This window comes from Larus michahellis, chromosome 1 (genome assembly GCF_964199755.1).
Source record: "Larus michahellis chromosome 1, bLarMic1.1, whole genome shotgun sequence".
Classification (NCBI taxonomy): domain Eukaryota; kingdom Metazoa; phylum Chordata; class Aves; order Charadriiformes; family Laridae; genus Larus; species Larus michahellis.
This window is the reverse complement of record NC_133896.1, coordinates 99159357-99175067: the sequence shown is the minus strand read 5'-3', so window position 1 is coordinate 99175067 and position 15711 is coordinate 99159357. Positions and strand designations below refer to the sequence as shown.

At 39.4% G+C, this 15711-nt stretch overlaps 2 protein-coding genes across 5 annotated transcripts in view; one reads left to right on the top strand and one right to left on the bottom strand.

Moving 5' to 3' along the window:
* Positions 1 to 15711, top strand: part of CMSS1 (cms1 ribosomal small subunit homolog) — a 243138-nt gene that overhangs the window by 118264 nt on the left and 109163 nt on the right. The gene's annotated exons all lie outside the window — the stretch shown is intronic.
* The window catches only part of FILIP1L (filamin A interacting protein 1 like), a 210032-nt gene that overhangs the window by 116126 nt on the left and 78195 nt on the right, over positions 1 to 15711 (bottom strand). The window contains exon 3 of one of the 4 annotated variants that reach the window (XM_074595493.1): positions 4084 to 4251. The exons of the other annotated variants lie outside the window; for them this stretch is intronic. The gene's annotated coding sequence lies outside the window, so the exon portion shown is untranslated. The remainder of the gene's footprint in view (positions 1 to 4083; positions 4252 to 15711) is intronic. 4 annotated transcript variants of the gene reach the window in all.

Below are 15711 nucleotides of genomic sequence, written 5' to 3'. Positions count from 1 at the left end.
TGGGGTTTTTTTTTCTTCTTTGCCTTGTTTAGGTACGTGTTCGGGCTGGTTCTTTATCCGTGTGCTCTTGCATATCCTTCATATTTGTACTCTCTCAGTAACTGGTTCATCAGGAACTTTTAACGAACTACGCAATCTCACGGTGGGAAGATATCTCTTTTGGTTTTTCTTTTTCCTAGTTTTCTTGGTCTTCTAGGGTGTGGTTAGAGCTAAAATGAAGTTTAGGTTGGTGTGTCCTTTTTTGACCTGCCAAAGCGTTTGTTCTGTTAGCATTGCTCTGCTCCCTGTAAATCAGACATTCTTCTCGAGTTGCGTCAGGTTACTAATGACATGATTAATGCAGGAAGGATAGGGAAGGATGACGTAGTGGCTCGTGCAAAGTTTACCTGAGAATTATCTCTAGCTCTCTACTGTTTAGTGTCTGTGTGAGTCATGGCCTGAAGCCCTGCCATTCCCTGTTCTTCAGCTGGGCAAGATCACACTTACCTCATTCTATGTATGCATTTCTCCTTTTCCTGCCAGATCTGATTAGAAGCACTTTTGTTTTAAAATCTATGTTTATGAAACATTAATACGCTTTTTACAGATAGCTGACCATAATGCTAAATGAAAAGTGCCATTAGATATCTGTGGTCCAGGCAGCTTTAGAAACTTCTCTGTCCTTATGTGAATTCTGATTTTGATCAAATAAAGTCCTTTTCATGTTCGTGGGTTTAGCAATGGTAGCGTTATGACATTAGTAAGCTTTGCAACAGGAGCGTGAGTCAGTTGCTGTCTGTCAGTAAAGCCTCCTCTTTCTTCTTGTGTATTTGCGCAGATACAAGCTTACAAAATAGAAATGGCGAGCTTGTGATGCTGTCTGCAGCTTTTGAAACTTCTTTGCGCTGCAGCTACAACTTTTCCCATTAAATTCATTCTACGTATTGATTCCTTAAGGCAGTAGCAGGGAAGTTGCTGATCAAGAAAACATGTGAGCATGTTCTTTGATACACTTGTTGTGGGCTGGCTGACTGGAGGAACCAGACTTCTTTTGTACCTGAAGATCAGTATTTGTTCTGCTATTTGTGTATATGTTTTCTTTAACTATAGGTTCCTCATAGAGTGTTCGTATTCAAGTTCTACTAAATTTGCTAGAAAATGTCCTGTCAAGTGCTCTCAAGTCTCTTTTAGGAGACCAGCATGAAGCCAATGTAGAATTGGCAGGAAACACTGATTATTTTTTCAAGATTCCTGTGTTTTCTGTTTAAGACCGACACAGAGTCTTTGGCATCCTTCAGGACTTTAGCTTTCTTCAGCTAAAACTGTGTTCTTTTCTCTGTGTGTGCTGCTCAATCTGAATTATCTTGTGCAAAAAGCGCTTAGTGTTTAACAGAAGAAGGTTATGCTGAAAACAAGCTATCATTTTCCAGCCAGCTCATATCTCGCAACCTGCCAAAGCCTATATCAGGAACACAATGTGTGGGAAAAAGTTCTAAAATGATAGACAGAAAAATGTCTTGTGGGAAACCTAAATGCCATGAGACTCATTCTGTTAATAAAGAATGTTTTTACAAGCGCAGAATCATCTCCTTGCTTTTTGACATTTTCAAAAATGAAAGCCTGAGAGCGTAACATTTGTGTAGAATGTAAACAACCTTGCTACTTAGATAGGTGACATTTCTTGGAAATAACATTCCCTTAAGAGAAAAAAAAATGGTCAAAGTCAATCATTAGACAGAAAAAAAACCCCAACTTATTTCTATAAGGCATACCTCTCAACTACTTCTAATAAAGGCCGTAGTGACGCCTGAGATAAAATTTTATATGCACTTCCTGATCACATTTTGTAAACATATTTTAAAGGAAAACAAACTCATCCTATGATCTGCTAGTCTCAAAAGATGCACCAGATGAGTAAATTCTTAATGTAAAAAATAATTTAAAAATCTTTAAAAAAAGCCAGTTCTCTAATGCAAAAAGCAACACCTTTTGTATGCATTGGAGTATATGCTAATGGAGTTAATGATTGTAATTGCAAAGATGCCTGAATGGAGATGGCAAAAGTTCATGTCCAGCTTAATGTTGCCTGTATTTCATTTTGCTGCTTTTAAAGGAACTGTTTACATAAAAGAGTAACATAGATTTTATTCAGTGAGTCAGTGTTTAAGAAAAACTCCAGCATATTGTTTGACACGTGCCTTTATGTAAGCTGTGTATCTAGAATCTGTCTTTCAGCTTCAGCAGTGAAATGGTATTTCTGGCTTTTGTTTTCTTCTGGCTAAATAGCCAGTGCCTTAGCTGTAGAACTGATTTTTTGCTTTTCATCTAACCCCCTCTTCTTCTGCACTTTCAACTGGAAAATTAATCAAACAAAGCTTAAAAGTTCATTTTTTTTTTCAAAATTAAAAGGCACTGAATGAAGTAAAAGTGAAAAAATAAACTGTCTCTAAACAACTTCTGTAAAACTTGTACCTTCACTTCTCCTGCAGGTTTATGAGGCAGGACGTTGCCCGCCTTCCAGTTCATGTCAAGTTGAAGTTGCGTTTTGCTGCTCAAAGCAGCAAACAGTCTGCAGAGAGTGAGCGAGCTAGGTCCAGCTCCTTGGCTCCATCAGACTTCTGAATCCAGTGGAAGCTCTGATTGAGGAAGAGCCCAAGAGGCAGGAAACAGATGTTAACAGCAGCGTCCTGGCTCAGGTGGCCTGATAACAAGTGTACCAAGCCAAAATAACTTAGTGGGTTAGATGGCCAGGGGTATGGTTCATGGTCTTTTTTATTGGACTACTTAAATGTAGATTTACCTAAGGATTCATGTGACTTTTACACATGCTTTTCTTTGGTTGGCATTTGTGGTGTGTTGTCAAGCTTCAGGGAGCTTGTCTAGTAACACTGTGGGTCATAGTTTGTTTCTGTGTGCAGCTAGGTAGCTTTCTCCAAATGCTTTGTATGGTCTTTTTGGTACTTCAGTAGTTTTTATCCTATATTTGGCCAAAGATCAACATGCATACGGGGATGCAAAAGGCCAACATTAGAGTCCTACATATTCAGAAAAAGCCCCGTGAAGTCTCCAAAACAGTAAAGATTTAGTATTTTATTTTTGTTGTGTATGCCTTTCTTCCCGTAACCTTTTCTGGTGTAAAGGATACCTGGGTATATTAGTCATACCAGGACCATAGGAAGCCTACAGCAAACTCTTTAAATTGGGTGTTGACATCTTATCTTCCAGGGGGAGTGCACAGAAGTGCTTCTTCAAATCTGCTTTCAGATTTGTTCTGGTATCTGTTCATCAGTCGAGCAATCTCTGATTACAAGATACAAGAAGTATATGGGGAATCTCAGGGGTTAAAAAAAAAAAAAAAGAATAGAACAAGTGGAATTAAAGACAATTGTGATCTTGGGGGTAGGCATGATGCTCACAGGTTGTGCCATGAAGGCGTCAAAGAGAGATGGTTCATGCTTGCGATGCAGTGGAACAGTAGTGCAGAGGTCTGTGCCCGGAGCCTTTCTTTTGGCTCCCTCTGGCTTTTGAGATGGGCCCAGACACAGTCTCTGCCTTGGGATGTCTTTCAGTTCTTTTGAGACTCTATCTCTGTCAGGTCTTCTGCAGGAGCAAAGCCTTTGTTCCTGGTTCCTTTGGCGGTCTGCTGGTATTTTAAAACAGCCCCTTGCAGAGTTGTCACTGATAATGTTGAGTTTTCTGGCTTGCTGCTTCACCACCTGGGAGCCCTTGGTGAGCTCAAGTAGATAGATAGCTACAGGGTAATGCAGAGGCTTTCTGAATGCACTGTTGCTCTTTGGTTTAACAGCATGAGAAAAGTGCATAATTTAACCATCAGCGATCTTCCTTCATTCTTGTTCTAAGTTTCCTCCTGGGAATTGGGGGGTTTGTCTTGTTTTTAGAGAGGCCTGACTTTCCCTCATCTCCCATGACAGCTGCTGCAACCATTTTTCCATTTGAGAAGGTGTTTCCAGAGATAATCTCTTAAGCTTCCTGAGTGTAACTCTGTGACATTCTTAATTTGCACATGTTATTTTCTGCCATTTGTCTAGCTTTGGAAACTTCCATTTCCCAAATCCCTTTAGGAGAGATAGGAAAAAAACTCACTTTGTAAGGGTGATGAGCCACAGGTGGTATATTTGTGTTTCAGATCTCCATAACAAATATTTTCCATTTCTGACTTTACTAAAATCTCCTTGTAGGTAAATATGGGAATTTGCTGACCGTGGGTCTGTTTTAGCATCGTATAAAGGTTTTTCTCTTGTAGTGATCCTCCTAAATGTGTGTAAAAGATAACAAGAAGTCAGAAAACTTAAAACTGCTGTAGTGTTAAGAAGCTGATTCTTGGAGAGCAGGAAAATTCTTCTTCTTAGTTAAATGCTACTTTGAAAAAACAGAATGAATCTGTGTAAAAGGACTGGATCTGGTACTTCGCCCACTGGCTTGTTCTTGTAGGGAAGGAGGACTTACCTGTTTGACAGTTGTTCCCAGTCATGGGGATGGATCAGTTGAGAAACAGAGATTTTTATTATAATCGGCTTCAATAACTTTCATGAGAATGGCTTCCCAGGTAGAAGAGAGAGATCTTAACGTGAGCTTGTGGACCTACTGAAGGTTTTTCAAATCCCTATAGGACACAAATTCACAGGAAGCCAAACCACATCGGTTCTGCTGTTCTTAAAGCTGCCTTGCTCTGTTCTGTGTTGGGTTTTTAAATCAAATTATGGTTCCCTTTGCTAAAGTTTTGTTGTGTTGCTAGCTTTACTCTGTATGTTCTAGTTGCCAAAATACTAGAAACCACAAAGGGCACCAGTGTAATAAACAAGAACAAATAAGGACAGTCTGAAATGCTGTTACTTGCAGATAGTTGCCTTAATATCTGAAATAAAAATTGTTTCTGTTTTTAGTATTTATTTTAGTTACAGCTTTCTTACACCCCTATGAACTTCTTTTCTCCCACTGGAATACCAGTAAATACAAGAGGACTGCTGCTCACTCGCAGCTATTTTAAGAATTGCAAGCAGTAAAAGGAAGCAAAAATTAATACTTCACATTTGAGAATGAGTTTTATGTAAAAAGTAATGCTTTTAAATTCTGAAAATTAGACCTGTTTTCAATTTTGTATGCATGTTTTTCATGGAGAATTCTGATAAAAAAAGTTTCTGACTTTTCATCTTTTCCCATTTCTGATTCTTCATCTTTTCCCATTTCTGATTCTTCATCTTTTCCCATTTCTGATTCTTCATCTTTTCCCATTTCTGATTCCCATTTAAGATAATGAAATAATCACCAAGATGCCTACTGTAACTAGTTATTTATAAATGGCAACCATTGGGCTTCAAAAGCTATGATTATAAAATCAATTTAGCCTGCTAGACACCCTTCAAACTCCTCCTGATTATGTGTAAGTGCCAGCAGTATGAGAATACATTCAGTTTAAATTCAAGTCCTCTATTTAAAAGTTACTGGATTTCTGTGGTCCAGCCTCTTCTTTGAAACCCTGAAGATGACCTGTTTGAAGTCTGTGTGTGCGTGAATCCTTATTACAGAATTGCTCCTGTTTTCTTTAGAAACTCATCACTTGTGTCAAACTCTTTTTATATTCCCTTGTTCCGCTGCTTTAAGACAGGTTTCCCTGTGGTAAAATGGTTTCCTTTATTACTTGTTTGTTTATATTAGTGGTGGTTTCCCTCTTAAGGTTAATTATTGTTTCAGAGAAATTGCAATTTCCTGTTCTGGTGTAGCTTGTTTTCTTTAGATTTGTTCCATGCTATCATGATGCCTGTAAAATATTGTTTGGGAATTCTTTGTGTTTTGAAGGTGCAATGCTCCAAGGGATGATTCTTAATCTTATTTACTTTCCTCTCTCTTTTCTTTCAATTTTAGGTAAGAATGACTTTTGCAGTGATTTTTTTTTTTGCTTTTGAAGAATTTCTCCTTTGGTAAAGTATTGATCACTTTTTCTATCTTCCTTTAAAAACGGTGGTATTTTTCTCTGTATTTAGGGGAGGAGGGGGAATCCTTGGCCTAGGCTGGTGCTGTGCCCTTTTAAATACTTCGATATGGTTGCTGAAGAGCATTTGAAAATTTCAAGTAGATGCTTGGGTTTTTTCTTAATATTTATCTATATGCAAGGTGATAGTACAAACGCACAAGCAAGTTATTAACTGTCACCTGCGGTAGTTTGAAGAAGTTTGAAATGGGTTTTCCTTTCATGAAGCAGAGTGTGCTGCTTCAGATTTCCTCTGGAATATCTGCATGCTTAAAGGCCTTGCCTGAGTATATACGGAAGCTTATGTAGTAGTAAGTTCTTTATTTATCTATACCCAAGAAGAGTTTAAAGCTAGATAGCATAAAGCAGGTAAGTTAAACACACTTTGTAAAATAAATGATGATTCAACAGAGTTGCAATACCAGGACTGCAGAGCTGTTTGGTTTTTTAAAGTAAAACCAAAGTCTGATATGTCTTTGCTGCCTAATAATGATGTGGAGGCTGTACTGTCCTGTTTTCCCCTCCACAGCCATTACTAACTGTAGTTTTGGAAGCTTCCTGTTAAAAGGCTGCAATCCCAAGGAAATAGATCTTTCATTTAGCAGGCCTGGACACAACTTCTGATTATAAGAGAATTGGTATATTGTGGAGAGCAACGCAACTATAAATATGACTTCCTGTGCATTAGACATGTTTGCCAGTTGCTGGAAGCTTGAAAAAGGAGATCTTGTCTGGCTACAATTCACAATCAACCTATGGAGAGGAGCTGAGAACAGCAGTCCATTTCTTTTATCGGGGACACTCTTGGTTCATAGTATTGCAATTCTGCTTTTTTGTTCTTTTTCCTATACGTATGCAGTTTTAATTAATCAGTGAGAGGCCCGGGCATGAGGTAATGCTGGAAATCAACAATTTGGATCCTGTGAGTCTTAATAGAGAGTTAATGGAAACAGAGGTATTGCTATCTCCTTGGTCAAAGTAGTATGTCATTTGGACAGTATCTAAAGGCAGGCTCTGGGCTGCTGTGTACATAATATTCCTTTGGGTTTTGTCTGTTTTTAGAAGACCAAAGCTAAACCAAAAAATAGCGTAATTCATACTGGGAAATAATCCTGATCTTTAAAATCCTCTGGCTTCTGTATTGACACAACTTAGTCAGAAGGACCCTCTGTAGCCATTCAGTCTGATCCTTTGTGTAATGTAAGGCAAAAATCTCTTGCTTATTATTCAAACAGATTTTACGTGGGTTTCAGCCTCCAATAGAGTTAATGCAAGTTGTGTGAATTTTAATTTTCTCAGATCTTAAATGTGCTTCTTCCTTGCCATTCCATCTGAAAGGCAATTAGTGATGTTTTCAAATGAACTCTGGAGTTCGAGATGGTTCATTCCACGAGAGAAAGCTTGTAGTTACCTAGAAGTGGGTGCATGGTGTTCATCCTTATCTTCACTGCTCCCCACACAACTGTTTCCCAGGTGGCAATGAGGAAGAGGTGGGAAGCAGTGTGACAAGGAGGGGAGGGTAGAGAGGCAGCGACACTGGTGGCATGAGGAGTAAGGAAAAGGTATGAAAAAGCTGGCATCAGTGAGTCCCTGCTTCAGAGAGGTGAGAAAACACTGACCTAGGATTTAAAAGGTAGGATTCCTCCAGTTGTTCTCTACATACTGCCCTTGCCATGTTCTTATTTTTAGGGTAACCAGACTTTGCAGTGATTCGAGCTCATAGGTGGCGGTTCTCAGCTGATGGGGGAAGTGCATGAGTTCCATCTCCTGTGCACACTGTAGCTCATGCGCTCTTTCTCTCACTGTTGTCCTTTTCTGTCAGTCTCTTTTCTTGCTTAAAGACTTACCACATTTGAGAGTTTGAGGCTAAGCAAAGCTTTAATTACCAGGCAAGAGCATTGCATTTTTTTCCCTCTGTCAGCTACCCTCCTCTGTAGGCTCTTCCTGCCTCTGTCCAAACTGCCATGCAGCGTTACATTCTCCACAGAGGACCAGAAATCCGAACATTGTGGCACCTGCTCTGGGCCACAACAGAAGTAGAGAGGGAATGTTGCATCAGTGTGCAGTGCATGTACATGTACTGCACACACAGCACAAGCCTGAGACATATGGATGGCCTCGCTACAGTGCAATTGTCTTCCCCCCCCGCCCCGTCCCCGAATAGACATTAGCTTGGGGGCAGGGAGGAAAGAAGAATCCTCTGTGAAAAAAACGTAGATTTCACTTCCTTAAGATCAGTTTTTGCCCTGGTTTTATGAAGTCACTTTATGTCATTCAGTTAAGAAAGTAGCGTATGGTCCTACATTTTGACTACAGGTAGAAACACTACTTTCTTTCAGCTGAGTTCTGTCCTGTGACCTAAAAGAGCCACGTTCCTAAAAACGAACAATCTATCTTTTCTGAAGGTTTTCATTGTCACCAGGCTCATAATCTGGGGTGGGGGAAAAATTGAAGTATGGAGTCCAGATTATTTATTTTGAAGTATAAATTTAACTATAAATATTCTGAGTTGGGTTTTTTTTGTTTCACCAGTCTTTGATTTTCGTATCCTTTCCTGAGCTTTCCTCTTTAATTAAAAAAAAAAAAGTAAAAATGAGTTAAATATAGATGTAGATTACATCAGTTGGTCTGTACTACTTACATTTTCTACAAGGATAGCAGTTTACTGCCAAAATATGACTCAAAAGATCAATAGCAAACAATCTGTACAAGTTTACACAAGAGAACTGAAGTATGTCATTCCGTAAGCATTGTGTTTTAAAAGCACACATTGCAAAAATAGATACTTCTTTGGGAAGGCTGCTTTCTTAATTTTCACTGTTGCTTTCAGAAGTATGTCCAAATAGTTACAGGTTTGGTTTTTTCCCCCTGATAAATCTGTTGCTGCATACTGAGAATCTAAGGGAATTGCAAGGGCTATGGCTCCAAATGCTTGCACTTAACAGAGTTCAGTCATAATGTTTCTGTCCACAAAGACAGTCTTAAATGAAAAATAAAAATTCTTAATTTACAAGTTTGCATGTTTATTGTAACAAAGAATTCAAATGGAGTTGTGAAAAATGCTTTCCCATTTAAGGATACTCTGATCGTGGTGGTTATGGTTGTGGGAGGTGCATTTGCCCTGTCTTTATAAAGATTGTTATGCAGTGCATGTAATATTTAATGTGCTTTGATTCCTTAAAAACCCTTTGGATTATTTAATTTAAAATCTAAGTATTCAGAAGTGAATGACGCTTTCACTTTGTGCTTGGTTATCATTCTATACAAACTTATTTGTAAAACATAATACTACACTAATAGATAAATCTCTCATTTTTCTATAGTCCTTTTTTGTTGACAGTGTCAAACATTTTGCTCCTCAGTCATTGCCTTTATAGTTCTAATCCTCCCTATGTTGGTCCATTTAGCAAATCAAATGTCAGAAGGGAAAAGGAAAGCAAGCTGCCTATTCCTTTCTTTTTTAATCTGAGATTAAAAAATTACATACAAATCTCTCAAGCTCTAGGAGGAAAAACTTGCAGTTTAGGAATGAATCCTGTTCCTTTTGTTCAGCTCATGCTTTTTATTAAACTCTTTGGCTCTTAATTTAACATTATCTACCCAGTTAACTGATAGTCAAAGTCTCCACAGCATTTCCAACAATTCCAGAGGCGTCCTGTCGATCTACGGATAGTAATGTTTGATAGCACTGGGTTTTTTTAGGCTGTAAATGTTTAAGCATGTCATAGCTTTTAGATTTGAGAAAAAGCATGCATTTTAGAAAAACAACAGAGAAGAGAGAAGTAGAAATTGGAAAATTAAAAATTGGGGTAGGTAGGAAAGAAGGGCAATTCAGGTAGTCAGGGGTTTCAGCTCTGGGTTTACTGCTGAGTGTTCCTTAAATTTGGCACTCGTCTTTTGAGGGTTGTGAGAAGAACCTTCATTATTCTTAGCAGTTTACCCACCACAAAGTTTTGTTCTCCTTTTACAGAGGACTTGTCAAAATGCTATGACAACTAGGCTGGTTTTAGACAAACAGACCCTGGCTCTAAAAAGACAGTAAGTCTGCAAGTCAAACGTGGAGGGCAGCCATTGGCACTGGAAGAAGTAAGAAACCACAGATTGTTTTCTCGTTGGATGAAGAGCTTAAAGCAACGTAAAGTTAATTGAAGAATTCCTTGAAAGTGAAGTCAGCCTAAAATAAAAGCTTAGGGGTCTATAATTTACTAAATGTGAAGGCTTTGTAAGCAGTAGTGAACCTAAAAGTTTGAAAAGAACATATTTTAGTAAACATATCTGGCTTGTGTTACAGACTGTCCTGTTTTAATTATTTGTCCAAATAATGTAGATTTGCAGTAGGATCTCTAATTAGGCACGGTTTGATTTATTGAGCTGGCCCCATATAAACCATGATGTCATGCTGTACTGCTCAAAATTACAGCTCTGCTCTTGCAGTTTAAAGACGATTATTTTTAACTTTGGAATGTTTCAGTTTTGTGCATCTTGGCTTTTGGCTTTGTGAACTTAAGATGTTCTCTGCTCCCCTCCTCCTCCCTCCCCCAGATCAAAGCAATTTGCTGTAATGTAACCAGAACAAAACCCATTGAAACGGACTTCTGAACACTCTTGCCTTTAAATGTTGTTGGTAAATAAGAAGAAAGGCAAGAATATTCATGTTTGCTGTCAGCGGGGTTGAGAAATAGGTACAGTAGGTATTGAACTATGTTTTGCCAGGTGTCCAGATGCTGATGCTGTTCCAGAGCAGGAATGCTTCATTTATGTCTCTATAAGGTCTTGGGTTTCTTTTGATGCTCTAATTGAAGGAAAAGAAAAAAGGGAAAAAGAAAAAAAAGCAGGGCAAGAGGGAAGAGAGAGAGAGGCAGGATCTGCACTGCCTGTTACTGCAGGTAATAATTATTTACTAGGAACAGGAACTCTCACGCACATGAGTTTTTACTCATGTGTGTTGCATTTTCTGCTCGTTTCCCATTTGAATAGGAAAATTGGCCTTTAGTTAAACCCAGGTCTGTTCCAAATGCAAAGGGAAGGCTTTTCACAGGAGGGTTTCTGCATTTCCATACAGAGGAGGTCTCACTTCTGCAGAAGTGAGCAGCATCCCTTCCTGCCAGCATCCTTGATCTGGACTTGCGGGCAAAGGGACAATGCACAGCAGGGTGTGGAGGAAGGGAGGACTCAAAGTTAGGTCAGAGTACAGTCTCTCCTGCCAACCTCTTCTAGCATGTTAAGAAAAGACCAGGCATTTCAGGGCACAAGGAGTCTTTCTGTGGAGGTGTCAAGACTAATTTAGGCTAGGATGGAGCCTGACAGCAAACTGGGGAGGGAACACGAATAAAGGCATGGAGGTGTGGCACTTGGTTACCAGTGGATGTCAAAAGGTGGGAGTTGTGCTTGGGAGGCAGTAGCTGTGGCAGAGAAAGCCAGACTCCATTTTCTAACAGAGCAACGAGGAGAGTTTTCAGAGTGGATGGGACAGAGTGGGATGGGAAGGTGAAAATGTCTTCCTGTGGATTTTAAAGGGAAGACACGGTGAGCTGCCCGTGGTAATGATTGCAGTGTTTCAGACTCGCGTAGGTTGACAACAATGCACGTTGAGTCATTGCAAAGCTATACTTCTCATGAGGAGCCTTGATTACATAGCAGCTGACTCAGTTTCTATGCTATAAATTGTGTACATAAACTAGATTACAGCTTAAAAGACTCATAAAAAGTCATGGGATTTCTTAGGGTTTTTTATAAGGGTATTCTCAAATGAGTATCACATTTTTAATATAATCAGTTGTTGACTAATGTATTGGGTTTAGATGTGTAACTGCTTTTAGTCGTCCTATAACTAGTTTCAGTTTAGCTAATGAAGGTTGGAGAGAATGCTGCTTGGGGGGGGAAAGGGGAAAGGAGTTCATTCTCTCTGCTCCGGTGCCAGTAAACATAAATGTATGGAAAGTATGTGCAAGTTTGCTAACAAATGGTATGTATAGTGGAAAGATTTCATGTCTGAGTTCACTTTAAAAAAGTACATATTAACTTGCTTGTTTTGACCTGACAAAGTGGCCAACTGAAAACAAATTTAACTGTTTAGAACAAGATGAAAAGCTTAATCCTTTGAGTGTTCAGGTCTCCGGTTTGCAGTCAGTAGCAGGGGGCCTGGAATGTCTTATTGTAACATAATATCAATAGAAATGTAATGAAGTTTAACATTCAGCGAGTTTCCATCTCTTGTTGATTGCAACTCTCTGGGAAGCTTTTCACAGTGTCTGAAATCTCTGAGAACAGCCAGCTTTTGGTGACGAGCAGACCACCTGTCTTGTTTTGATGAAATTAAAGTGGTAGATTCCACGATGAGAAGCTCGTGTTTTGTCTTGCATTAGCAAAAAATATATATATATATTTTTTTTTTAATCACAAAATCTGAATATAATCTCTTTCCAGAATGGTAATTAGCAGATAGTTGAAATGGACCTTGCCATGAGAGTCGAGTGACTATCATCCACTGTGAGTGTGTCTGCACACATGCACACACGTGCAGTGGTTTTGTCCTCACTTTCTTTAATGGATCTGGCAATATACTTGGCACTGAAACACAAACAGTCAGACCTTAAGGAACTTATGACTGACAGCAGTTTAATTCTTTTCTGTGTAATAAATGACTGAGGTAGGTTTAACTATTTTTTTTTTTTTTTTTTTTTTTGGTGGCAGTTCTTTTCCTGACATTTACTTGCTAAAACTGGTCTTGGAACTTAGAGGAACAGCTTGCCTCTGAGAGGCATAACAGCTTCTCCATCACTACATCTTGTCATTAAAGCTTGGACATTCACCCACAAGCTGCCTCACAACTCTGAAGTTACAGGTTTGAAATGACTTAGTGAGGATCTTTAGCCTGCAGTGTATGATGAGGTGATCCTAATGGCCAGACAAGATAAGATGGTGATGATGACTGTAGTGAGAAACTACACAGCGAGGTGGGACAGGAACATGCCTGCTGTGATACCTCTGGAATTGCCAGGAGGTCACCCGATGGAAAGTAATGGCACTTTCCAGTTACAGTACTTCCAGTAGCTTCCTTTTCCTTTTGCTCTACAGTGTAAAGCTGTTTAGTGTCACATAAAAAAACAGTCTCTTCAGTAACACGTGCCTGAAATTATTTTCTTGATACTGATGCCAAAAACCAACTGGGATCACAGCATACAAAAGTACTTGAACAGAGAGATGGAGGTGATCAAATCTAGTGCACAGGGAGTCAGTCTCATGAATGTGAAGTCATGTGAATGACACGAAGGCGCAGGGAGGAACACATCTGGCAGCTGTGTAATTTGAACAAGTCCCTTGGCATTGAATAATGGTATGGTGGTTGCGTACAAGAACTTACCACGCATCTCTTGTGATATTCCTCTACCCCCTCATTCGCACTTTCTCAGATGTGATTGTTCTCTGGCCCATTTTAGGTAGAACGAGCAGGCTCAACCAAAAAAGCTGAAGGAGCTCATCTGTGCTAACCTCTCGTGGGTGGAAACGATTAGGGAGTGATCATGCAAGCGGCTCAGCTTGCCTTGTGGTGGTGGGTAGGAAAGAGGAGACGTCCTCTGAGGAGAGGTGACTCCTGGCAGAGGGTGCATGCTCACAACCAGCGATAGTGTCTGCTCTGTGTCTGGGGTTTGAGAAGGCAGGTACGCATAGCTTATCACCTGACTGCAGTATTTTAGTTTGCTAACTCGAGCGTGGTTAGCAGAGAAGCTGTGAAGCCAGAGGTCAGAGTGCAGGCTGTATGAAAGCGTAACAGCGTAAGTGGCCGCACTCTTAAAGGCAGACTACTGCACTTGTTGGCAGACGTTAAAAATAGCATGGCTTTGGTTTTGGTGTTTTGCAAGACCAATTCTGCCTAGCATAGTGGAAAGCGTGCTTTTCCTCAAATGCAGCTGCAGTTTTGACCGAGTAAAACTTTAGCTCATTATTGGTTATATCTGGAATTCAGGAGGCAATGCTAGGATGATTCAGCTTCATTAATTAAACCTCTCGCACCATCCTGGGAGGCAAGTTTAGAGAGGAGGAAATGGAGATGAGTAGCCTAAAGGTGCAGAGGGGAATCTGCTTCAGAGATGAAATTAAACTTTGGCTCTAGGCATCGTGCCTCTGGAAATTCCTAAACTACTCGAGTTTCATGTCAACACTGTCCAATTACAGCACTGTAATTTAGAGTAATTTATAAATCTGTATCTGTAGTGGATAAGATTTGCGTAAACCACATCCATTAACAATAAAAGGGCTTCCATTAAATAATTAGGTAATAAAAAGATCACACCATCATTAACATGATTGAACTGTCTAAGAAAGGCTATCGCTTTTTTCTATCTGGCTTCTCCTGAGCACTGAGGAGCAGATGTATTGTGTTGGACCAGTGTCCATCTAGCTCTGTATCTCGTCTCCAGCCGTAGCAGTTAGGCACAGAAAGATTACAGGAACGAGGCAAGCGTACAGTCACACTTTATTTTTCTCTTTTTTTGCCGCATCTTGCTGTTTTCAGCAATTCTGCTCAAATTCTATTCTGAAGTCTATTTCCTACTTTGAATTTTGGACATTATGCATCATTGTGGCGACATATTCATAGTAATCTGTCTTTTCTTGTGAACAGTATGACTAAGCACACCCAAGCCTCCCTCATACACATTTTATAATCACCATCTGTTAGCAGTGTGGTGTGTTATATACTTGCATTTTAGAAGTTTATTTACAGCATGATAAAATAATCTGTCCACCACAGCCTAGAAAACTCCAGAAGTGGAGTAATGGTGGGTCCCATTGCCGCGTTTGTCCTTCTATCCATTTTATAGAAGAATTAGTGGTTTTGGAAACTACCAAAAGACCCCTTCCTTAGGGATTTGAAGGGAGATAAGGAAGTCCCTTATAAAATGCAGAAGTCACTGTGCTTCATGTTTTCTTCCCAGAGCTCTGTAGCTGCCTCCTTGCCATGGGTAGGCCTTGCCATGGCCTTGCCATGGGATGCCATATGTTGGCATCATGACGTGCTTGTAGTGAATGGCTTTTGCATTGATCAGGGGCCATCCAATCCGCTTAGTGATCTTTGAGAAAAGCCTTCAATGGCTTTGTTTGAAGTTCTTCTGTGAGCATTGTTCTTTAAGAGCATCGTAAAATGGCTCTATTAAAAATGACAAAAGTGGGTAATTAATTGGAAAAATGTATAAGATTTTTAAAAGATTTTTTTAGTAGTTATACTTTATTATGTATGGCTGCTCTTAAATGTTGATGGAACAAGGGAAATCAGAAAAACAAATTTCCCCTGGTTTTCATTGCGGGGCACATGGGTCAAACACCCAGCATGTTGTTCTCGGAAGAAACAGTTTCATTTTTCCTAATGTGGACATGCAGTACTAAAGCTTGCTGTTTTATGACTGAGCAGTACTAAAATGCTGTTTATTGTCAGTCTTTTCACATCTGAATCATGTTATTTCATCCAGATTTTCTTTGAAACCACTGCCAGACGTGCAGTATGGATGAATGCTTGGAGAAACCGATGGGTGTTAGGCACTCTGATGCTTTTAATTGCTTAGACTAATCATGAATTTGACATGTGGAGGGAAAATGCATATTTCCGTTCTCTGTCTATTTAGATTTGAATGAAGAGTATAGATTATTTTTTTTATTCTTTTTTTTTTTTTTGTTAAAGGAAACAATAATTATGGGAAATATAGTAGGTGTTTGCTTTGCTTATGCTACGCATTTGGAAACAATGA